Source organism: Sturnira hondurensis, unplaced genomic scaffold (genome assembly GCF_014824575.4).
Source record: "Sturnira hondurensis isolate 20B ecotype Veracruz unplaced genomic scaffold, ASM1482457v3 Scaffold0015659, whole genome shotgun sequence".
Lineage (NCBI taxonomy): Eukaryota > Metazoa > Chordata > Mammalia > Chiroptera > Phyllostomidae > Sturnira > Sturnira hondurensis.
The window spans coordinates 862,389-887,395 of NW_028088290.1; positions in this window are offsets into that span (position 1 = coordinate 862,389).

A 25,007-nucleotide genomic window follows, 5' to 3' on the forward strand; every position below is an offset into this window, starting at 1 on the left:
ATGATAGAAACATTTCACATAAATAAACTAGCCCTATGCCTATAAGAACTAGAGGAACAATGACAAAGACAGCCCAGAGAAGGAGAAGGAAGGCAACCAAGGTCAGAGCAGAATTAAACAACATAGAGACTAAAAGCACAATTCTAAAGATCAATAATTCCAGGATCTGGTTCTTTGAAAAGATAAATAAAATCAACAAGCCTTTAAGCAGACTTATCAAGAAAAAAAGAGGGAAGACCCAAATAAACACAATCAGAAATGAAGGAGGAGAGATTACAACTGATACCACAGAAATACAAGGGATTGTAAGAAATTACTATGCAGAACTATATGCCAAGATACTTGAAAACCTAGGTGAAATGGACAAATTTCTAGAAAAATATAATCTTCCAAAACTCAATAAAAAAGAAGCAGAAAACCCAAGCAGAACAAAACCAGCTGATGAAATTGAAGCATTGAAAACCTCAGGCCAATATTGCTGATGAGTCAAAAAACTCCCAACATGGAAAAGCCCTAGACTAGACTGTTTCACAGAAGAATTTTATGGAACATTTAAGGAAGAACTAACCTCTGTTCTTCACAGACTACTCCAAAAAATCCAAGAAGACAGAACACTCCCAAACTCTTCATACGAAGCCAGCATCATCCTAACTCCAAAACCAGCTAAAGACATAACAAAGAAAGAAAACCTCAGGCCAATATTGCTGATGAGTAGATGCTAAAATCCTCAACAAAATATTGGCAAACCACACCCAGCAATACACTGAAAGATCATACAACATGATCAAGTGGGATTCACCCCAGTGATGCAAGGATGGTATAATATTCACAAATCAGTAAGTGTAGTACATCACATAAACAAAACAAAAGACAAAAATCTGATGATCATATCCATAGACGCAGAAAAAGCATGTGATATGGTACACTCAGCAAAGTCAGAGTAGAGGGATCATTCTTTAACCTAATAAAGGCTATGTACGAGAGACCTACAGCCAAAATCACACCTAGTGGACAAAAACTAAGAGCTTTCCCACTATGACCAGGAACAAGAAAAGGATGTCCCCTTTCACCACTCCTATTCAACATAGTATTGGAAGTCCTACCACAGAAGTCAGACAAGAAAAAGAAATAAAAGGCATCCAAATTCGGAAGGAGGGAGCAAAACCGTCATTATTAGCAGATGACATGAGAGTGTACATAGAAAATCCTATAGACACCACCAAAAACTGGCTTGCTCTAATAAGTGAATTTGGCAAAATGGCAGATACGAGGTCAATATTCAGAAATCGAAGGAACTTTTGTACACCAACAATGAAATATCAGAAAAAGAAATCAGGAAAAAGTGCCATTTTATAGGGCAACAAGAAAAATAAAGAACCTAGGAAGAAACCTAACCAAGGATATAAAAGTTCTTTACTCAGAAAACTACACAACACTGAAGAGAGAAATTAAGGAAGACACAAACAAATGGAAGTATGTATCATGCTCATGGTTTGGAAGAATTAACACCATCAAAATGTTCATACTACCCAAAGCAATTTATAGATTTAATGCAATACCTATTAAAGTACTAATGGCATTTCACAGACATAGAACAAACACTTCAAAAATTTATATGGAACCATAAATGACCCTGAATAGCTGCAGCAACTTTGAGAAAGAAGGTCAAAGTAGAAGGGATCACAATATCTGACATTAAACTGTATTATAAGGCCGCTGTAATCAAAACAGCCTGGCACTGGCATAAGAACAAACATATATATCAATGGAACAAAACAGAGAGCCCAGAATTAAACCCAAGTCTCTATGGTCAATTAATATTCAACAAAGGGGAAAGCAGCATAAATGGAGTAAAAATAGCCTCTACAACAATGGTGTTGGGAGATCTGCAGAGCTACAAGGAAAAAATGAAACTTGAGCATCAACTTACACTATACACAAAAATATATTGAAGGTGGATAAAAGACTTAAATATATGTTGTGACACAATTAAGGTCCTTCAGGAATTCATATACAGCAAAATCTCAGATATTCCATGCAGCAATATTTTCACTAATATGTCCCCTAGAGTAAGAGACATAAAGGAGAGAATAAACTAATTATTTTGCACAGCCAAAGAAAACAGCATTAAAATGAAATAAGAACAAACTGTATGGGAAAACATATTTGCCTCAGACAAAGGTTTGATCTCCAAAATATATGAAGAACTCACATGACTCCACTCTACAAATACAAAAAAGAAAACAATTAAAAAATGGGCAAAGGACTTCAACAGACATTCCTCCAAGGAGGGTATACAAAGGATCAAGATACATATGAAAAGATGCACAGAATCACTAGCCAACTGAGAGATGCAAATTAAAATGACGGTGAGATACCACTTCACACTAGTGAGAATCACCATCATAAACAAATTAACAAACAATAAATGTTGGAGAGGATGTGATGAAAAGGGAACCCTAGTGCACTGTGGGTGGGATTGCAAACTGGTGCAGCCGCTGTGGAAAACAGTATGGAATTTCCTCAGAAAACTAAAAATGGAACTGCCTTTTGACCTAGCTATTCCCTTCTGGGATTATATCCTAAGATCCCTGAAACACCAATCCAAAAGGGCCTATGCACCCCGATGTTCATAGCAGCACAATTTATAATGGCCAAGTGCTCATCAGTAAATGAGTGGATTAAAAAACTATGGTTCATTTACACAATGGAATTCTATGCAGCAGAAAGAAAGAACCCCTACCCTTTGCAACAGCATGGATGGAACTGGAGAGCATTATGCTGAATGAAATAAGCTGGGTAGTGAAAAACAAATACCATACGATCTCACCTATAAGTGGAACCTAATCAACAAAAAAAATAAGCAAGCAAAATATAACCAGAGACATTGAAATTAAGAACAATCTGACAATAACCAGAGGGGAGGTGGGAGAGGATAATGGGGTAGAAAGGGTGAAGCATTTTCAGGAACAACTATAAAGGACACATGGGCAAAATCATGGAGGGGTGGAAGCAGGGGAGGGAGGTGGGGATGACTGGCATGGGGAGGGAGTGGTGGGATGAAAAGGCAGACCACTGTACTAGAACAACAATGAGGTTAAAAATGAAAGAAAAAAAAAGAAATACATGCAGGGCATTCTAGGTAGAAACTGGAATAGTCATTTGAAAAATATTGGTTTCTTTCATTGGTTTTGTATTGTGATCTTACTACATATCAATCTTTAGAGAATTTCATAAGACTATCCTTCAAATGGACTTAATCAAGTGAAGTTTTGTCTATTTGTGTAGGAAAAATTCTAGATGACCAAGAGCCATTTAGCTATGTAAAATATCTAAAAAGATTGAAGGAGGATGGGTGTTTCAAGTCTTTGTAGAGAATTCTTAAGTTCTAAGGGAAGCAAAATATAAACTCATGGCCTACATGATTGGTACAGATTCATAAAGTATTTACATTGGAAGAGATTAAAGGTCATCTAGTCTGAATACATGATTTATTAATTAGGAAACTGAGGTGAAAGAAGGTTGTATTTTACCCTAGGTCATAGAGCAAAGTGGTAGAAATTAACCTAGTACCCAGGGGTTTTGATTGACAAGCCAGAGCTCTTCAGATTTCTCTCTTAAGTGAGATTTGTATATTCATTCATTCATTTGTTCATTCACTTTGTGTATTTTATTGAATAGCTATGATATGCCAGACCTTGTTTAAAATATTGTTTACTCATGTGGTCAGTAATCTCATAATAACAGTTAAAATTTGCTGTGATCTAACAGTTAAAATACTATTTTAAGTGACTTGTATATATTAACCCATTAACATTCACACATTTGCAGAGATAGTATTTTATATATTTTAGTATTTGAAAGAATTAATTTAAAAATGCACAGTTTAAACATTATGAAATTAATATCAAATAATGTACCTGTTTGATTTCTCAATAAGTTAAGAGAAAGTAGGTGAAGTGAGTATTGTAACGTTCAAATAAGTTGTGAAGTTCACATTCATTTTTAAGTCTTTAATATAAAACTATTAACCTTAACACATTGTTACTTTAATGTATGTATAAAGAAGTATTACTACCTATAAAAATGCTTTTTGCTTAAAAAGGAAAAAAGAAACCTATCATTTTAAGTATATTTTGTATGTTGTACCCATAGGTTAGAACATTAACTTATCCATTTAAAAACTTAATTGTCCTTTTTATTTATATTTCTCTGTTAAATAATTTATTCACAGACAACTTTGTCCTCCCTTTTCCCTTCAAACCTTTATATACATCATAGAATTAACCAAACTATTTGCCTGAAATGTGAATTCTAATTAATGATAAAAATGTATACTTTATTGGCATATTATACGTTAAAATTATTGGTATTATTATTTAATTTATAAATATACCACATAAACTTATATTTTAATATCTTAATGGTAAATCTCTAATAAAAACTAGTGAAGATAGTATGCATTATAAAAAATTGGAAGGCTTGTTTATTATCTTCACTATGCAGATGAAGAATCTGAGGCCAGAGAAATTAAATAACTTTTTTAACATCGTATAGCAAATAATAAAGTAATTCAAATAGTGACAGTGTTATGATTAAACTAAAATTAAAAAATGACGATGAAGAGAAATGTTGAACTCTATCCGGATGTTAGCCAAGGAACTTCATCTTGCAATAATGTTAAGATGAAAAAGATTGGAAGACTGTTAATAAAGAGAGGAGGAATAATGTTCACACACAGTGAACACAAGTGAGAAGGCCCAGCTATGTAAGAGCCCCGCATGTCCATGCAAAGAAAAGGAGGCCAGTGTAACTAGAGTGTTGAGGTGAAAGACAAGAAGAAGAGATACTGTTGGAGAGGAAGGCAGTGTCCAGGGTGCAGTGCCTTGGCCACAGTAAGAAATTTCAATTTCATTATAAGTGCAAACATGTATTGATCTTTTGAATTTTTCTTTTAGTCTCTGTTGTCTAATTCTGCTCTTGATCTTGGTTATTTTCTTCCTTCTACTTGCTCTGGGCTTTGCTTGTGTTGTTCTGCAGTTCTTGTAGATGTAGGATTACACTGTTTATTTGAATGTTTCTTTTTCAGGTAGGCCTGTATCACTGTGAACTTCCCCTCAGGACTGCCTTTGCTGTGTCCCATATGTTTCAGACTGTTGTATGTTCATTTCCATCCGTTTCCAGAAACTTTTTGATTTCCTCTTGGATCTCATTATTAACCCATTCATTGTTTAATAGCATGCTATTTAATCTCCATGAGTTTGAGTTCAGAGCAGTACAATTTACAATAGCCAATTGTTGGAAGTAACCTAAGTGCCCATCAGTAAATGAGTAGATAAAAAAACTATGGTACATTTACACAATGGAATTCTATGCAGCAGAAAGAAAGAAGGAGCTCCTACTCTTTGGAACAGCATGGATGGAACTGGAGAGCATTATGCTACGTAAAATAAGCCAGGCAGCAAAAGACAAATACATATGATCTCACCTATAAGTAGAGCCTAATCAACAAAACAAGCAGGCAAGCAAGCAGAATATAACCAGAGACACTGAAATAAAGAACAAGCTAATGGTAACCAGAGGGGAGCGAGAAAAGGGATAATGGGACAAAATAAGGTAAGGATCAACAAGGAACATGTATAAAGGACACATGAACAAAGCCAAAGTGGGTAGGATTGAGGGTGGGAGGCAGGGATGGGTGGAGTGGGGGGAGTAGNTAAATGAGTAGATAAAAAAAACTATGGTACATTTACACAATGGAATTCTATGCAGCAGAAAGAAAGAAGGAGCTCTTACTCTTTGGAACAGCATGGATGGAACTGGAGAGCATTATGCTAAGTAAAATAAGCCAGGCAGCAAAAGACAAATACATATGATCTCACCTATAAGTAGAACCTAATCAACAAAACAAGCAGGCAAGCAAGCAGAATATAACCAGAGACATTGAAATAAAGAACAAGCTAATGGTAACCAGAGGGGAGCGGGAAAAGGGATAATGGGACAAAATAAGGTAAGGATCAACAAGAAACATGTATAAAGGACACATAGACAAAGCCAAAGTGGGTAGGATTGAGGGTGGGAGGCAGGGATGGGTGGAGTGGGGGGAGTAGTGGGGGAAAATGAAGTCAACTATACTTGAACAATAATAAAAAAATAAGTTCAAAGAGAAGTCACTGAAGGATTTAAACTGAGACCATGTTTTCTGTGCTTTTTACATTTTCTCTTCAGTCTTTTCAAACTAGTGCACTACATAGGATGGATTATGAATAAAGATCAGAATCAAATTTACTATCTTCAAAATAGGAAATAAATAATATATATAAATAAATAAAATATAGGGAAAGAAATATCATTAGGGAAGGGATGCTGTATTCTCTAGTAATAGGTAGAAATAATTTTAGCTGAAATGTATTCTCATAATCATCTTATAAATCATTTTCTACCTGTATATATGTAAATATCAGATATGAACCATGCATTTGAATTATCTAAGTTACTGTGGAGATAAGATTAAATCTGTATTAACCAAGCAAACCACTGTATGTGGCAGTTACCTGACCCCACTAACCCAGCAAGGAACACTTTTATTTTTGAGAGCAGAAAGTGCTAGACTTTTTGTTTGTTTGTTTCCTTTTACATGTTCTTTTTCTCATAAAACATCATGGGAAAAGTTGAATAAACTTGGGAAAATTAACCCAAGATACGTATTTTAAATCTCTTTTGTTCAGCAACACAATTACATGCTACAATCAGTGCATTCACAGCAAGTCATATATGTAATTATATTATTTGATTCTTCTAATAACTTTAAGACCTCAGGTTATCCATTTACAGATGCTATCTGAATAAGAATATTAAAACTGAATTAGAGATAAAATGTCTAACTGCTGTTCCTCTATCTATATCCTGAAAGTGAGGGAAAGTATCCAATATAGGAGTAATGCTTTCTATTTACAAAATGCTTGCACATACACCAAGTTATGTGATATGACATTTTATAAACATAGGAAGTAGTGCTCAGAATGGTCAGCTGACTTTTTCAACATCATCCTGCTAACTAGTTAAGAAACAAAAGTCAAGCCTAAGGATTCTTTCCACAGTCCTAAGTGTGAGTCCGCCACTACATGCATAAACTACATAGGAGTGAGCTGCGTCCTATAAGGGCAGCCTGAGTGCAGCCTGCCAATATTTTAACTGGTACAGTCCCTTGACATTGCTTTCTGAAAGCAATGGTAATACCTCTTATCAAATAAAAATTTAATATCCTACTTCATGGACTGCACTCACATGATCCATCTATCCATCAATGCATATAAAATATATCCAAACTAACAAGCATAGGAAGAAGTTTTATCATATTATTTCTCAGGCTGACACCAGTTGATCTATTGTATCGTATTATTTGTTAACACTAGCAAATACCATAGCATAGTCATGTTCCAGCTCAACATCATTCTTAGTGAAAATTTAAGGAAAAGAGTAGCTTGTCATTTCTCCTAAATATTTATTTATGTAAATATTTATTTATTTATGTATGTATATGGTTACCATCAATGAGTGCCAGGTGTGTCCAACATTTTGGCGTCTCTGGGCCACACTGGAAGAAGAAGAGTTGCCTTGGACCACACATTAAATACACAAACACTAACCAAAACTGATGAGCAAAAAAGTAGGTTTTAAGTAAACTTATTATTCTGTATCGGGCCCCATTCGTAACTATCCTGGGCCACATGTAGCCCAAGGGTTATGGGTTGGATAACCCTGGACTAAACAGAACACAAATTTAAATGTTTTCTACTATCAAATGAAATAAAAAGAAATAGTATAGTTGCCATAAGATGCATTTTTGAGGGCGTACATTTAAAAAGTTAAAGTTAGCAAGGTCATTCATTACTTGTTCTGACCTATTTTTCTGAAATAATCCTAGCCTAGTGTCCCAGATGAGCCAACAGTAGACAATGTCCTCACCACTCCTCCCTCCATTTCTACCCTACTCACCAGCACTCCTACCCTGAGTATTTCTGGGGGGAGAAATCACACAAATATAGAGACTGTACTAAGAGATTTGCCTCCAAAAGACGACATGCACCAATCAGATTGTACTACAATTTAAACCACTTGATAACAAGGGAACATCTAATCAGTGATAAATTCTTGCTTTGAAAGGTTTATAGAACAGAGTCTATGGAAGCAATGAGAAGCATCCAAGCCTTCAAAAGTTAGACAATAAGACAATTTCAAAGGTTATTGCTTGGGAGACAGATAAGAAAGGGTCTGAAATCCAGGCAAGGGATGCTGGAGATTTCTGGCCTCAAGAGACAAGCAGCCCCTGTCCCTTATTTGTTAGGAATCCCCACCCACATTTAATTCTAAACCTTGAGTAGGCGTGGAACTCTTTAGATGGCTTACAATAAATTTCCTTTTGCATGAGTGAATTTAAATATGTTTGTTACAATTGATAAAATATGCTAACTAAAACATGAATAATTCCTTCAGCTTTGAGAATCTGGGTGTGTAGGGGTACCCTCAAGTTATCTTTTACAACCATGAACAAAAATGTAAAACAAGCAGAGTACTTAAATTTTTTAAAGTAAAACTGCTTCTCAGTTTTAACAGAGAAAAGAGAGATATTGGGAAAGAAGTAAGTGGGAGAAGCCCTTTACCATCTATTAAGGTATTATAATTAGCAATTTATTTGCTACCAAAAAATCATGACTATGCCATCTATATGGTTAATTGTATAGAAACATGATGTCCTAAAATGTTTACAGAGATGATGTAAGCTAAGCCAGCCACACATTCAATCTATAGTTGGAATGAAAAGTCAGCAGTTTGTGTACAAGTTTCCTATAGTAGGTGTTGTCCACTGTTAATATTCATGCTGAGCTTAAGAATAAGTAAAAAGAAGCACCTAATCTGAAAGAGTATATTATTGGTGACAAAAGAATAATAACAACATAAGCAAGGAAACTGTCTCTGCAAGTTTTGCATTTCAAGAAAACCTCATTTTTTTATAAAGCTATTTGTGAAAGAATGGTGGTCTGGGAGTTGCTCCAAGGCAGGCATTTACATTTATGCAATTATTGCATAAATTGTGTGCCTTTCCTTAAATGAGGCACTTTTAGTGTTATCAGTTCCACTCTTCAACTTATGAATGAATCGCTTTGCCCAACACTGGCCATACTGAAGTTTTCTTATTTATATTTGTGCAGAATGTGATAAGAATATTTCTGAAAATGTATTTCCTTGTTAAGAAACTGATTCTGTTAAGAAATGTGCTGACCATCAACCAATAGTTGTAATTTTTGTTCACTGGGACCCTAATGTTAAGATTATTTTATACACTTCCCAGTGAATCCAAGGTGCTTTTATGGTACATTTTCTATTCTTCAACTCAGGATATATTTATCTCCATTTCTCCATAATTTTAAAGGAATTTAAACAAAAGAATAAAATTACAGGAAAGTGGCACTGTTGGTGGGAGTGCAGATTGGTGCACCCACTGTGGAAAGCAGTATGGAGATACCTAAAATAATTAAAAAGGAATCTTCTTTTTTACCCATTGACCCTACTACTGGGAATATAGCCAAAGTAACCCAATATGCTAATTCAAAAGAACATAAGTACGCCTGCATTCATTGCAGCATTACATACAATTGCCAAGATATGGAAGCAGCCCGAGTGTCAATAAGTAGATGAGTGGATAAAACAACTATGGGACATTTACACAATGGACTACTACTCAGCCATAAAAAAAAAGATGAAGAAGAAGAAAATTTTACCCTTTGCGACAGTGTGAAAGGGCCTGGAGAACATTATGCTAAGTGAAATACTCCAGTCAGAGAAAGACAAATACTATATGATTTCATTCATATGTTGAATCTAATGAACAAACTGAACTAACAAAAAAAATAGGGACAGACTCATAGATGGACAGTAGGATGTCAGCTGTGGCAGCAGGAGGGTAGGGGGCAGAGGAATTGAGCAAAAAGGAAAAAGTAGTCATGGACATGGACAACAGAGTGGTGATTGCTGTGGGGAGGGGGTATAAGGGGACTACACGGTAATGGAAAAAATACAATAAAGAGGGAAAATAAAAAAACCTTCAAAAAAAGGTATTTCCATAGCACACTTTTTGCTAATTGATACAGATATTTCATGGACTTAATCTATCAATAACATAATGGATCTTGAACTTACCTGGTACAATGCTTAATAATGTCATTGCCCTAAAGAAGCATTTGTTTTTACAATTTGACATAGAAGAATAAACTTCTATGAAATAAATAGCAGTTGCCAAGCTTCATGCCCAGGAACTTAATTGTAAATTCTGGAAGGCCACAAAATTGCCTCAAGATAATGTATCTGTACTGCTTATCTAAAATGAAGGCATGGACATCTGTTACAAAGCATTATGAGGCACATAGCTTTGAAGCAGATACATATTTTTTCCCACTAAGAAACTCCAAGTTTAAAGATGAATTTTGTAGCTTGAGAACCTAACCAAGTTAGGCATACATAATTTATATGCCTATGTTAAGTGCCTAACTCTCTGGCATGTGAAGTGATCCAATTATCGGGGCTAGAAAAGTGCTTCATTTTCATTTTCTGAGGTGATACTTTTAATGGTTGAATATCTGTAGATATTTCTGTATGATTGCCTACAGTGGAGTTGCTAATTCCCCATTTAAACTTGCTGAAAGAAGTTAGGTTAATTCTTTGCTATATTAAAATTTATATTAATCCTGAATGGTCCTATTGCATTATGTTAGTGTCTTTTACAATTGCTTTATTTTTGTAGACTGTGGGAAGCAGACTTTGAGTATTAAGAAACTTCTATTTTGCATAATTAGGCAGCTTTTGTTCCCTTTGTCCCTCTCATATTCAACTATAATGATATTTATTTGACCACCAGAACATTTCTTTTGAGAGAGAGAGAAATCTTAGCATTATGAAGTGTTTTGAAGAAAACAGCATGTGCATAGATGCACAGAAAAAGGCAACAATTCTACTTTTCAAGATAAAGTTTTGTAGTACCTGGATGTTGTTTCCTATTATTCCTCATTTAGAGCTACTTGTCTCCTTTTGTCAAGTATGAAAAAATAAGGAAATTTTGCAGATGGGCAAAATCATAAAGATAGACAGTTATTTTTCCCTTAGTTTATTATAATTCTTTTTTTCCTTCATTGGCATGCCTTTATCAGAGAGGGGGTGACAAAATTATTATTTTTCTGTTGTTAGAACACCATAGATTCTTAGGTTTGGGACACTGTTAGTCAGAGTATATAGTGGAGACATAATTATTAAGACTTTGGGAGCAAATCCAAGAACTACCTAATTTTCACCTTCTTTATTTTTCATTTCAGGTATAAGGAATTGAAAAAAACACACCACAGCTCATAGCACTGACATCTTTATCCTTGTATGCTCCTTATTTTATTGTGTTTTCAAATCTCTCATATATGCTCTATATTTACTCAACAGTGTCCCCAGTTTCCCACAGGGAGTAACATGAGAAGAAAAATAAAACCTTTGACATCATAAGCTTTCAAGTGTTCTTAATAGGTGAAGGGGAAAATGAAGGAAGAAAGAAAAAGGGAGATTATTCATAAAAGGAAAATTAATTATCTGATTAAGCGAGTTTCCACTTATGAAAAACAGTTTTGATACATGATTGATTATAACATGATAATATTTAAAATATTCTACCACATGCAGTCTATCATCATTTTACATTTTCACTTCAAAGATCTACTAGTCATATTTGATTTATCTTTCTTTCAGCTCTCACATACAATCCAATAGTAATACCTCAAAAACCTGTTTCTTTCTGTTTGACTCTTTCCAGTCTCTGTTTTTGGTCTCCTGGTCTAAAACACCATCTCGTCTCCTCTCACCTGGACTACAGCAGGAATCTTCCTTCCTATCTCAATGCTTCCACTCTTAACAAGTATATGTCTGCAACGTTGGCCTTTTCCTTCCAACCTCGGGTCCTTTGCATTGATTCTTTCCTCTACCTGGAAAATCATTCTGAATTTCACTTATTTTATGTCTTAACATCTCTTCATTTTCAGCTCAAATATCACCTCCCTGGAGATGATTTCAATGTAGCCCTACCCTAACCCAAGTCATTATCCATTTTTTATGACTGGGCTTAATTTTTGAATTATTAATTGTTATTGAAAATTCTTATTTATTTGCTTATTTGTTTATATCATATCTGCCTCCTTTTCTCACTTCCAAATAAAAGGTAAATTCCATGAAATATATGGACATTGCCCTTTTCAGTGCCATCTCCCCCAAACTCAGAACAATAGTCACTGCACAGGCAATCGATGAATATTTATTAAACAGGCAAAAGCACCAGGTACACTATTAGTGAATATACATCCATTTTAAGAGCAGGTATACCATATCATTATTATTCCTGTTTTGTGGGTGAGGAAACTGAAGCTTAGAGAGATTGCCTGAATAATAAGGTGCACATCCAAAAGTAAAACCCTCATTAGTTCTGACTCCAAAGCTTTTGGCCTTTTTATTGAGTCTTTGTAAATTTGATTTTCTTGGATTTGTACAACCCTATGATGTAGGGATTGCCATATCCATTCTCATAGATGAGAAAGCTTAAACTTAAGATAATCAGTCTGTTTGCCCCAAATTACACAGGTGAAATATAATGAAGTCAGAATTTGAATTCCATTTTATCTGACTTCATCTTATGCTCTTTCCATCCATCATGCTTCCTCACCTCTCAAGTCACAGTACTAAAGTTAAGATAGTAGAATACAAGCTTTTAGCAACAATAGATGTTAAAGGTAAACACATCATATTTTTCTACAATAGGTGTTAAATTTTTGTCTCCAGTATACAGGGTAAATGTCAGTGATCGACCTTTCGAGGAACATGAATCTTTAACCTCATTAGCATCTTTTTAAAAGGCAAGTGATGCTATAATAAATCCTTTAGAGACTTGTAGACAGGGCTACAAGTCCAGTCATCTGGTTGTAGTCACACAGATTTAGGCTTAGCAATAAAATCAGTTTCAATTATAATTTTGTAGCACACACTATTGCCACTGCCTCCCAAATCCATGCTCTCCTTTTCTTCCTGGATAAAGGGGTACATATTTCTGGGTACATAATCACATTTCTTGTGATGCATCTAATTATGTGTAGCCATAAGACTAAATTTCAGACAATGGAATAAGAGGCATAATCAGTACCTCCTATACAAAGAGTGGCCCAGGAAAATATTTTTATTTTTTTTATTTATTGATTTTAGAGAGAAAAAGAGAGAGTGAAAGAGAGAGGGGAAGAACAATTTTTGTTCCATTTATGTATGCATTCATTGGTTGATTCTTTTCTTTTTTTATTGATATTTAGATACAGCTGTCTCCATTTTCCCACCACCACTTTCCCCTGCCTTACCCACCCACACCTCCCACCCTCAGTCCTACTCCCCATTGGCTTTGTCTGCAGATCCTTTACACATGTTCATTTATAAAGCTTTCCCTTCTTTCCCATGTTATTTGCCTACCCCCTCCCCTCTGGTTACTGTCAGTTTGTTCTTAATTCCAGTGTCTCTGGTTATATTTTCCTTCTTGTTTTGTTAATTAGGTTCTACCTATAGGTGAGATCATATAGTATTTGCCTTTCCCCTGTTTGCTTACTCCACTTAGCATAACGCTCTCCAGTTCTATCCATGTTGTCACAAAGGTAAGAAGCTCCTTCTATATTTCTTTTCTTTTAATGTGTTTTTTAAATTATTTTATTGCTGTTCAAGTACAGTTGTCTGCATTTATCCCTCACCACTCCCCCCAATCCTAGCCATTCCCACCTCTTTCCACTGCTTCCACCTCCCCTTGGTTTTGTCCATATGTCCTTTATAGTTGTTCCTGAAAACCCTTCTTCTCTTCCCCCTCCCCATTATTCCCTCTCACCTCCCTTCTGGTTACTGTCAGATTGTTTCAATATCTCTGGTTATATTTGGCTTGCTTATTTGTTCTGTTGACTAGGTTCCACTTATAGATGAGATCATATGGTATTTGCCCCTCACTGCCTGGCTTATTTCACTTAGCCTAATGCTCTTCAGTACCATCCATGCTGTTGCAAGGGTAGGAGCTCTTTCTTTCTTTCTGCTATGCAGTATTCCATTGTGGAAATGTACCATAGTTGTTTGAGGCACTCATTTACTGATGGGTACTTAGGTTACTTCTAGCACTTTGCTATGATAAATTGTGCTACTGTGACCATTGGTATGGATAGGTTCCTTTGGATTGGTGTTTCAGGATTCCTAGGATATAATCCCAGCAGGGAGTTGCCAGGTCAAAAGGCAGTTTCATTTTTAGCTTTCTGAGGACATTCCATACTGTTTTCCACAGTGGCTACATCAGTCTGCATTCCCACTAACAGTGCATTAGGGTTCCCTTTTCATCACATCCTCTCCAACACTTGTTGTTTGTTGATTTACTTATGATGGCCACTGTCACCGGTGTGAAGTGGTATCTCACTGTGGTTTTAAGTTGCATCTCTCTGATGGCTAGTGGTGCTGAGCATCTTTTCATATGTCTCTGAGCCTTCTGTATATTCCCCTTGGAAAAGTGTCTGTTCAGGTTTTTTGCCCATTTTTTAGTTGGGTTGTTTGCCTTGGGTTCCTGGAGTGGAGTCATGTGAGTTCTTTATATATTTTGGAGATCAAACCTCCATCTGAAGTATCATTGGCAAATAAATATGTTTTCCCATATAGTTGGTTCTCTTTTCATTTTAATGGGTTTTTTTTTTTGCCATGCAAAAGCTTTTTAATTTGATAAGATCCTACTTGTTTATTCTTTTCCTTATGTCACTTGTTCTAGGGGACATACCAGTGAAAATGTTGCTGCATGGAATATCTGAGATTTTCCTTCTTATGTTGTCCTGTAGGATTTTCATGATGTCACAACTTATATTTAAGTCTTTTATTCACCGGGAATTTATTTATATGTATGGTGTAAGCTGATGATCAAGTTTCATTCTGCCTTGTAGCTGTCCAGCTCTCCCAACACCCTTTGTTAAAGAAGTTGTTTTTACTCCATTTTAAAATTGGACTCCCTTTGTCAAATGTTAATTGACCATAGAGACTTGAGTTTATTTCTAAGCTCTCTAGTCTATTACATTGTTCCATGTGTTCATATGAAAATACCAGGCTGTTTTGATTACAGTGGCTTTGTAATACAGTTTAATTTCATATATTGCGATCCTTCCTACTTTTTTCTTCTTTCTCAAAATCACTGCAGCCATTCAGAGTCATTTATAATTCTATATAAATTTTTGAAATGTTTGTTCTATATCTGTGAACTATGTCATTGCTACTTTAATAGGTATTACATTGAATCTATAAATTGCTTTGGGTAGAATGGACATGTTGATGATGTTAATCTTTCCAATTCATGAACATGGTACATATTTCCATTTGTTTGTGTCTTCCTTAATTTCTTTCTTCAGTGTTGTGTAGTTTTCTGAGTACTTTTACATCCTTGGTTAGGTTTATTCCTAGGTACTTTATTTTTCTTGTTGCCCTATCAAATGGCATTTTTTCCTGATTTCCTTTTCTGATATTTCATTGTTGATGTACAAAAATGCCTCTGATTTCTGAATATTGACTTTGTATCCCACTCTTCTGTCAGATTCACTTAATAAGTTGAGCAGTTTTTTTGTGGAGTTTATAGAATTTTCTATGTAAATTATCATGTTATCTGCAAATAATGACAGTTTTGCTCCCTCCTTTCCAGTTTGGATGCCTTTTATCTCCTTTTCTTCTCTGATTGCTGTGGCAGGACTTCCAATTCTATGTTGAATAAAAGTGGTGAGGGTGGACAACCTTGTCTTACTCCTGAACTTAGTGGGAAAGCTTTTAGTTTTTTTTCCCATTGAATATGATGTTGGCTGTAGATATCTCATACATGGCCTTTATTATGTGAAGGAATTCTTTTTCTATTCTTACTTTGCTGAGTGTTTTTATCATAAATGGATGCTGTAACTTATCAAATGCTTTTTCCACATCTATTGATATGATCATGTGATTTTTGTCTTTCCTTTTGTTTGTGTGATATATTACATTTACTGATTTGTGAATATTGTACCATCCTTGCATCACTGGGATGAACTTGACTTGATCACGGTGTATGATATTTTTAATGTATTTCTGGATGCGGTTTGCCAATCTTAAGGATTTTACTGTCTATGTTCATCAGCAATATTGGCCTGAGGTTTTCTTTCTTTGTTATGTCTTTATCTGCTTTTGGAATTAGGATGATGTTTGGGAGTGTTCTATTTTGGATTTTTTGGAGTAGTCTGTGAAGAACAGGGGTAGGTCTTCCTTAGATGTTCTGTAGAATCGTTCTGTGAAACAGGCTAGTCTAGGGCTTTTCTATGTTGGGAGTTTTTTTTTTTATTAATGCTTCGATTTCATCAGCTGGTATTGTTCTGTTTGGGTTTTCTACTTCTTTATTCAGTTTTGGGAGATTATATTTTTCTAGAAATTTGTTTATTCACCTAGGTTTTCAAATTTCTTGGCATATAGTTCTTCATAGTAATTTCTTCCAGCCCTTTGTATTTTGTGGTATCAGTTGTAATCTCTCCTGTTTCATTTCTGATTGTGTTTATTTGGGTCTTCTCTCTTTTTTTCTTGATGAGTCTGCTTAAAGGCTTGTTGATTTTGTTTATCTTTTCAAAGAACAAGATCCTGGAATTATTGATCTTTAGAATTGTGCTTTTAGTCTCTATGCTGTTTAATTCTGCTCTAACCTTGGTTATTGCCTTCCTTCTACTTGCTTTGGGCTGTCTTTGTCATTGTTCCTCTAGTTCTTATAGGCGTAGGGCTAGTTTATTTATGTGAAATGTTTCTATCATTTTTAGGTAGGTCTGTATCACTATGAACTTCCCTCTCAGAACTGCTTTCACTGTGTCCCATAAGTTTTGAGTTGTTGTAAATACATTTTCCTTTGTTTCCAGAAACTTTTTGATTTTTTTCCTTGATCTCATTCTTGACCCATTCATTGTTTAATAGCAGGCTATTCAATTTTCATGAATTTGAGGGTTTTGAGTTTTTTTCCTTGAGGTTGGTTTCTAGTTTCAGTCCCTTGTGGTCAGAGAAAATGCTTGATGTGATTTCAATTTTCTTGAATATGTTGAGATTCGTTCTGTGTCCTATTATGCTGTCTATCTTTGAAATTGTTCCATATGCATTAGAAAAGAATGTGTATTTTGCCTCTTTAGGATGAAGATTCTCTCTCTATATATATATTGGTTAAGTCCATTTGATCTAGGACATTGTTCAATGCTGCAATATCTTTGCTGATATTTTATATGGAAGGTCTATCCATTTTTGACAGTGGGGTGTTTAAATCTCCTACTATAATTGTGTTGCTTTCAATATCTTTCTTGAAGTTCTCCAAGATTTTCCTTATCTATTTGGGTGCTCCTATGTTGAGTTCATATATGTTTATAATGCTTATATCTTCTTCTTCGATTCTGCCTTTGAGTATTATGAAGTGTCCTTCTGGGTCTCTTTTTATGGTCTGTGTTTAAAAATCTATTTTGTCAGATATAAATATTGCTACCCCAGCATTTTTTCTGTTTGTTTGCTTGAAATATTTTTTCCAGCCCTTCACTTTCAGTTTGTGAAGATCTTTTCCTCTGAGGTGGGTCTCCTGGAGGCAGCATATTTATGGGTCATGCTTTGTTATCCATTCAGCTACCCTATGTCTTTTGTTTGGAGCATTTAATTAATTTAAGGTATTATTGATGGGTGCTTATTCATTGCCATTTTATTCCCTTTGTACCTTTGTTCTTTTTTCTCTTACTAGTTTTCTTCTTTTTCTTAAAGCAATCCCTTTAACATATCTTGCATTCCTGGTTTGGTAGAGGTGTATTCTTTTAGCCTCCTTTTGTCCATGGAAGGAGGACAAAAGGATTATTTATTTGTCCTAACATTTTTGGCCTAACATTTTAATTGAGGGCCTTGCTGGATAAAGTAGTCTTGGTTTCAGGCCTTTGGTTTTCATTACTTGGAATATTCCTTGGAATATCCCTTCTGGCTTGGACTGTTTCTATTGAGAAGTCAGCTACTAGTTTTATCAGGGCTCCCTTGTATGTTACTTCCAGTTTCTCCCTTGCTGCCTTTAAGATTCTCTCTTTGTCTTGGAATTTTGCCATTTTAATTATGATATGTCCTGCAGTGTGCTTCTTTGGCTTCCTCTTGATTGGGATCCTCTCTGCTTCTTGGATTTGTGTGGCTTTTTCTCTCATCAAATTAGGGAAGTTTTCCATCATTACTTTTCAAACAGGTTTTCTATCCCTTTCTCCTCTTATCCTTCTGGTATCCCTATTATATGGGTATTATTATGTTTCATGTTGTCCTGCATTTACCTTACCTCTCTGCTTTCTTTTTCAGACTTTTTTCCTTTTCTTGCTCTTTCCAGGTGGTTTTTTCTACTTGGTCATCCAGCTCACTGATTCCATCTTCTGCTTCATTGAATCTGCTTTTGATTCCTTCTACTGTGTTCTCTCATTCAGAAATTGTATTTTTAATTTCTTCTTGGTTCTTGTTAATTGTTTCTATGTCCTTTTTTTTATGCTTGCAGTAAGTTCCTCATAGTTTCCCTGTAGTTTTGTTAATTTTCACTGAGTTCATTGAGCTTCCTTATAACCATTGTTTTGAACTCAGGGTTTGAACAAGTCAACCATAGTTGACTCGTCTTTATTTAATTTAGCATTCTTTCTGAGGATTCCCCCTTTCCTTTTGACTTGGGGTTGTTTCTTTGTCTTCCCATTGTTAGTGGGACTCTTCTTGTTTGCTTATGTTTCTTAAGTTGGTCTGTTTTGACTTTCTGACTTTGTGGTGTGAACTTCTGTGGTGGGTGTGAGATTCAGTGGTGCAGTCTCCTTGCTCACCTGAACTTCATGTTCTTGGGATGTCTTTTATGCCTTTTATGTGGCTTTTCTGGATGTAATTGGGGTTTGATTGTTATTGGGTCATTCTGTCAGGTCATGCTGCTGGTTGACTGAGGGTCACTGCCCACTACGTCTTCTGTGCTGCTGTGCAGGTGCTTATCTGAACAAAGCCACAGAGCCCAAGAAACAAACCTACACATGCAAATATAACTCCCCCCCCCAAGTCCCACTATCAATAGCAAATGATAGAGTATTAATAATGGTATAATGAGATTAAGACTATTGTAAGAAAGAACAGTGGCTATGAGATGACCTACTAAAAGACAAATGATTTTGAGAGGGTAGATGGAGCACTAATAAGAGCACTAATAAGAGTTGGGAGTTGTAGCAAGGGAAAGAGAGAAGGTAAAGCTTACCTCATGAGCAAAAAAGGGAATGAAGAGCGAGTTATGTAGTATGAGAAGGAAAGTGTATAATATTAGGTTTAAACACAAATTAAAATTATTATAAAAATAAAATAAAATGAGAGAGTGAAAAAGAAAGAAAAAATATTAAATAATGAATAAAATATAGGAGCCAAATTGGAGAGAAAGATCCCCCAGACTATTAACAACAAATGAGCTAAATTAATGTAGGTGGTATGAGAATAAGAGAAAAAAAGAAACAAAGAAAAGTCTAAGAGGTGTTTAGAGGAATGGAAAGTGATTTTGAAGTAATAAAGGGAGAGGGGGAATACTAAGTGAAGGACAAAAACCAGAGTAAGTGAGGGGAAAATTAAAATTTGGGATGTAAAGGAAAAGAAAAAAATGGGGAATAAGGAAAAATAAAAGGGCAGGATAAAAGATAAATAGAACAAAGGCAAAAAAACAGGCTATGATGGCAAAATTAAAAATTTGAGACTAAAAAAAGAGTAGGAGTGGGGTCTAGGAAAATTTGTTATTTGAAATATAGAATTAGTAAAGCTCTAGAGATAACCTTGAAAAAATGCAACAAAAACTGCCCTACTCACAATTAACTAGAAAAATTTGTTAAAGGTGTAAAGAGAACACAGGTATTTTACCAGCTGGGCAAAAGGATGTGAAATGACCCTTGACAAGAAAATTCATTTTGAGTGTCTGGATGGGGGAGAAGTAAGAGTGTGGAATGGAAATAAGTTGTAGCTAAAGAGAAAGCCAAATTTGAAATGAAAATATTGTAAGGAAAGAGGAAGGTAAAATGGGCTAAGATAAAGGAGGGGCAAAATATGTGAATTGAAATACATTATAGTATAGAAATCTAGTGATTTATCATATACAAACTCGCTGAACAAGAAATTAATGTTATAAAGCTATGCAGGAAAGAAAATATCACAATTCATGAAGAAGACCATAGTGGCTTTTGTCTTAGTGGTCTCTTGTATTTACCACTGTTTTTTCCTTTTTGAATCTGGCTCTAGTAATGTCATATGTTGACCCTCTCTGACCTTAGGCAGCCTGTTTGATACTTCCACTGATCTGCTGTCACAAGCTGTCTTCTTTGATTTTTAATCTGGTCATGCTGCACTCAGCAGTCAGGTTTAGGCACTTTAGGGTGGAGCTGAATCCCTTCTGGGGTGGGGCTATTGTTTCCCCTCGGGCTGCTGCTGAGAGGGAAGTGGTCTGCTTGAGCAGGATGGTTGCTGCCCTCTGGGGGATGACTCAGTACTGGGAGCCAAGCGGCCACTTTCTCAGTTCTCTCCCCAAGGTTTCCATCCCTGTCTCTCCTCAGGTGTCTCCAGCCACCTCTGCCCCCGCCTTTGCTAGAGTCCAAGGTAAGTGGCTGCAAATGAAAATTTGTGTGTTGCTCCTTTAAAAGTCCCTTATGCCTCCAGCCATGTCTCTGTCAGAAAGCAACCTTACCTGTCTTCACTGCTGGTTGTTATCGGTGTACTTTGGGGGGTTTGGTGTTCTGGGCTGGAAATCCTAGCTTAGGGTTTAGACCTCAATCTTCTCTGGGGGATCAAACCAGCCATTTAATTATCCCTCCAGTGCTGCCACCTGTGGGTGCCCAGCCAGCTTTCTTGAGTCTCTACCACACAGGGAGCAAACACAAGTTCCCTGGGCTGAATCCGGCCCGCTACCTTGTTTTATCCAGCCTGGCACCTTGTTTCTACCTGGCAGTAGCGCCAAACTCCTTGCCCCTAGTTAAGGAGTAGTTTATATTTATACAGTCCTAAAATTACATTCAGTCCTTTGAAGGTAACTGCAAGGCTGATGTGGCCCAGTGAAAATGAGTTTGACATCCCTACTCCACCACACCCCTTACCAGACAGGTTGTGATGAAGCTGGTTTTCCTGTCTGTCTGAAGTTATATGCTTCTCTCTGCTTATTGCTCAGTTGTTTGTTCCAGGTCGTTTCTCCACAATCGAGTCGTAATTCCATATTGGTCCTGAGTGAATTCCATTCACTTCTCCACCATCTTCTCTCTATTCATTGGTTGATTCTTGTATGTGCCTTGACCAGGGATTAAACCCACAACATTGGTGTGTTCGGGTTGATGCTCTAACTGAGATACCTAACCACAGCCCTAGTAGAATCTTTTATAAAGTTTTCTCAGAGTTTATTCTCCTTCTGGCTGGTTGGTTGGTGGGGTTGGTTGGTTGGTTGGTTGAAATGGAGATCACCCCAAGGCTACCTTGGAAGTGTCCCTAAGTCTGTGTTCCTGAAAAAAAAAATGGGTGGAGTAGGATAACCTATTAACCTGTTCACAAAATAGTACTGTTAGTTAAGGGAAAGATGGTCCACTGGGGTCTGTTCTGCTACACTTTCTGCATTGAATTAGCTCATATAAAATTGCTAAACAGGGAAATTATTTAGAATCATGCATAGGTGATGTGACTTTGTATATAAAGTTGCATAGCATGTTAATGGCTTTTGCTTTGAAGTAACAGCTGCAGATCACCAACTCCACTAGTAGTGCTGAACACAGTGAACCATAGACAAATTTAATATTGTAACTTCCCATTCACTCTGTGATTGTTCTGAGTTTGGATGGTTTTCTCTGGTCTTCATCTCCATAACTCTGAAGCCCAATTATTCCTTGTACTCTTCCACCATCCTTGTTATCTTCCTTTTAAAAGTAGCTTCCAAGTATTTTCTAACTTATTTGGAATTTAACATGTCTTTTTTTAAATACACTTAATTTTTTAAAACAGTTTTAGATTCACAGCAAAAGGGAGTGGAAAGCAGAGATTTCACATATACCACTCACAACCACTTCAGACAGCCTCCCAGGTGGTATTAATGTGTAATTTATTATTGTACATTAACAATTTATGTATAAACATTTATGTGTAAGTAATAATTTATTTTATAAAAATTATATATTAATAAATTATTAATGTGTGATAATTAATTATTCATTACCATTAATGAGTCTTCAATGACAAATCATTCATTCAAAGTCCATAGTTCACACAAAAGTTCACTCTTGGATCTATTCTATGGTTTTTGACAAATATATAATGACATGTATTCACCATTATAGTATCATACAAAAAAAGTTTCACTGCCCCCAAAATCCTTGTGTTATACCTATTTATCTCTCCTTCCTAATCTCTGGCAATTACTGATATTTCTACTGTCTTCATAGTTTTGAATTTTTATGACATCATATACAAACAGTCCCTGTTACATGGTTTGACTTCTGATATTTCAACTTTATGATAGTGTGAAAGTGACACACATTTAGTAGAAACCATATATTCTGAAGCATCTTCTCCAATTCCCTTTTTCACAGAAGTCCTGTTATTTTAAATGTTCAGTTTTATAGGATTTTTAAAAAAGTAATGGGTACATTGAGTTTTTGTTAAGTACCCTAATTGCGTCTGCGCCATTACAAATTTTGGAATCTCAACATTACAAGAGTTAGTCTACTCTAATTTATATAGATCTTTAGCTAAAATTACTTGTACCCATAGAGTAGGGCATTTTGAAGCATCAGTATTAGAAGCAGTGTAGAAAAGTAGTTGTGTGAACTTGAGAAAGTCTCTAAATCTAATTGTCTTACATATCAAAGAGATGCAATATGCATCTGAGAACCTTCAACAAAATGAACTGTGCAAAGAACATGGTTAGATACTTGCTTATAGTAGTCACTCAGACATTTCAATTGCAATTTTTATCAATGGCTTTGATATCAAACATATCATATTTCTGCCACTTACTATCTGGACAAACTTAGGAATGCTATTTAAATTTTTACAGCATCAGTGAAAAGGAATTAATACCTTACTTCATTGTTCCTGGGAGAAATAAATGAGGCAATGTATGCAAAACTAGTAACACATGCTAGATTCCATTTAAGTAGAAAGAATGATATTCAAACACTTTCCCAGTAACAGCAACCACATTTTAAAAAAAGAAAATGGTTTTCAGTGCTTTTCAAGTAATATCTTGAAGGTAGTTACTGTTCTTGCATACATATAAGAGTGGTTCCAGGGGATAAGAGTGAAGCAGAAACATAACTGTAATGCATAGCAGACGTGCTAAGCTTAAGAAAGAGTAAATTTTCCAGCTGCAGTACCTTACTATAATTTACCCAGGGACATGTTCATAGCAAGAAACTCTATGTTAGTAACCAGTTTATTATAATTCTTCCTGGATTATATTGTATTCAATTTAAATAAGGGAAATAAGACAAATAACACGCATCAAAATAAATTTTAGAATTTAAGAAGTAAGCAATATACAATAAAGAAATTTAAAGAAATAATATATGCATAATAATTAGTTACTGGTCTGCAAAAAGACTCTTTGATCATAATATTACAGAAAAAAACATAAAAAGAAAGTTTAACAAGTATGACTTCCTAAAAGAATTTTTGTCAAAATATTTAACTCCTCTATGCATCCATTTAAAAGACAAACAACCAATTAAGAAAAATTGAGTAGCATATATATCAGGCAAAGGATTAATAATATTAATGCTTTATTCTATTACAATCTTCTCTATAGAAAAGGAGAAATGTTTAAATAGGAAGGTGGTTGATGGACTGTGCATTTGTATCCCTCTACAACATCTGATCTCATTTGTTGACATCACAAGACTCACAAGATGGTATTAGGAGGTGGGGCCTTTGGGAGGTGACTAGAAGAACCTCATGGGTGGCATTATGCCTTTATTAAAGAAACCCCAGGTTGCTCTCTCACCCCTTCTGCCACATGTAGACACATTGAGAAAATGGCTCATTGTGATAGATTGTCCTGAGATAATCTATCAGTGCCTTGATCTTAGACTTCCAGCCTCCAGAACTGTGAGAAATAAATTTCTGTTGTTTATTAGCCTCCCCCCCAGTCTATGGTATTTCTTATTATAAAAGCCAGGCTAATTAAGACACAGGAGTGTATGTCAAATTCAGATAATTCATTACATAAATATTTATTAAGCAACTAGTATATGGCAGTTTTAGGTGGTGGAAATTAATACCAGAATGCTTAAGACAGTAACAGTACCTCATCTCAGAAAGTTTCTATTCTATTGAGATGACAGTAAAAAATAATAATGAATGAGACAATTACATAAATAAATAATATAATTTTGCTTGGTAAACAAACACTATAGAAAAAATAGAAGAAGGAGCTATAATGGGGAAGAGAATATTTTTGGATGAGGGACATATGGAAAGCTTCTCTGAGGAGATAACATTTGGACAGAACAGAATGAAATGCGAGAGTGAGCCTTGAAAAGATTTGGAGACAGGGGTAAATTGTAGGTTCAGAAAACCAACAGCATAGTCAAGGTATCTGAGATGGAAATCAACTTAGGGTAATCAAAGAACAGCAAGATCTAAGTGGCTGGAGCTGAGTAATAGGAAAGGTGGTTAGAAAGGAAGAAGATCCAGATAGATCATGTGGGACAACTGGAGCAATAACCATACTTTCAGTATAACCTCACTAATAATAACATACATGTAGAGTGAAAATATGAGAAAAGATTTTACATCTTGAATGGGCAAGGATTTAATGATTCTGTATATTGCTGGAGAGACAAGTGAGTGCTACATATTCTCAAATCTCCTGTAGGAATGAAAAGATGTACTTGTTCACCAGAGAGCAATTT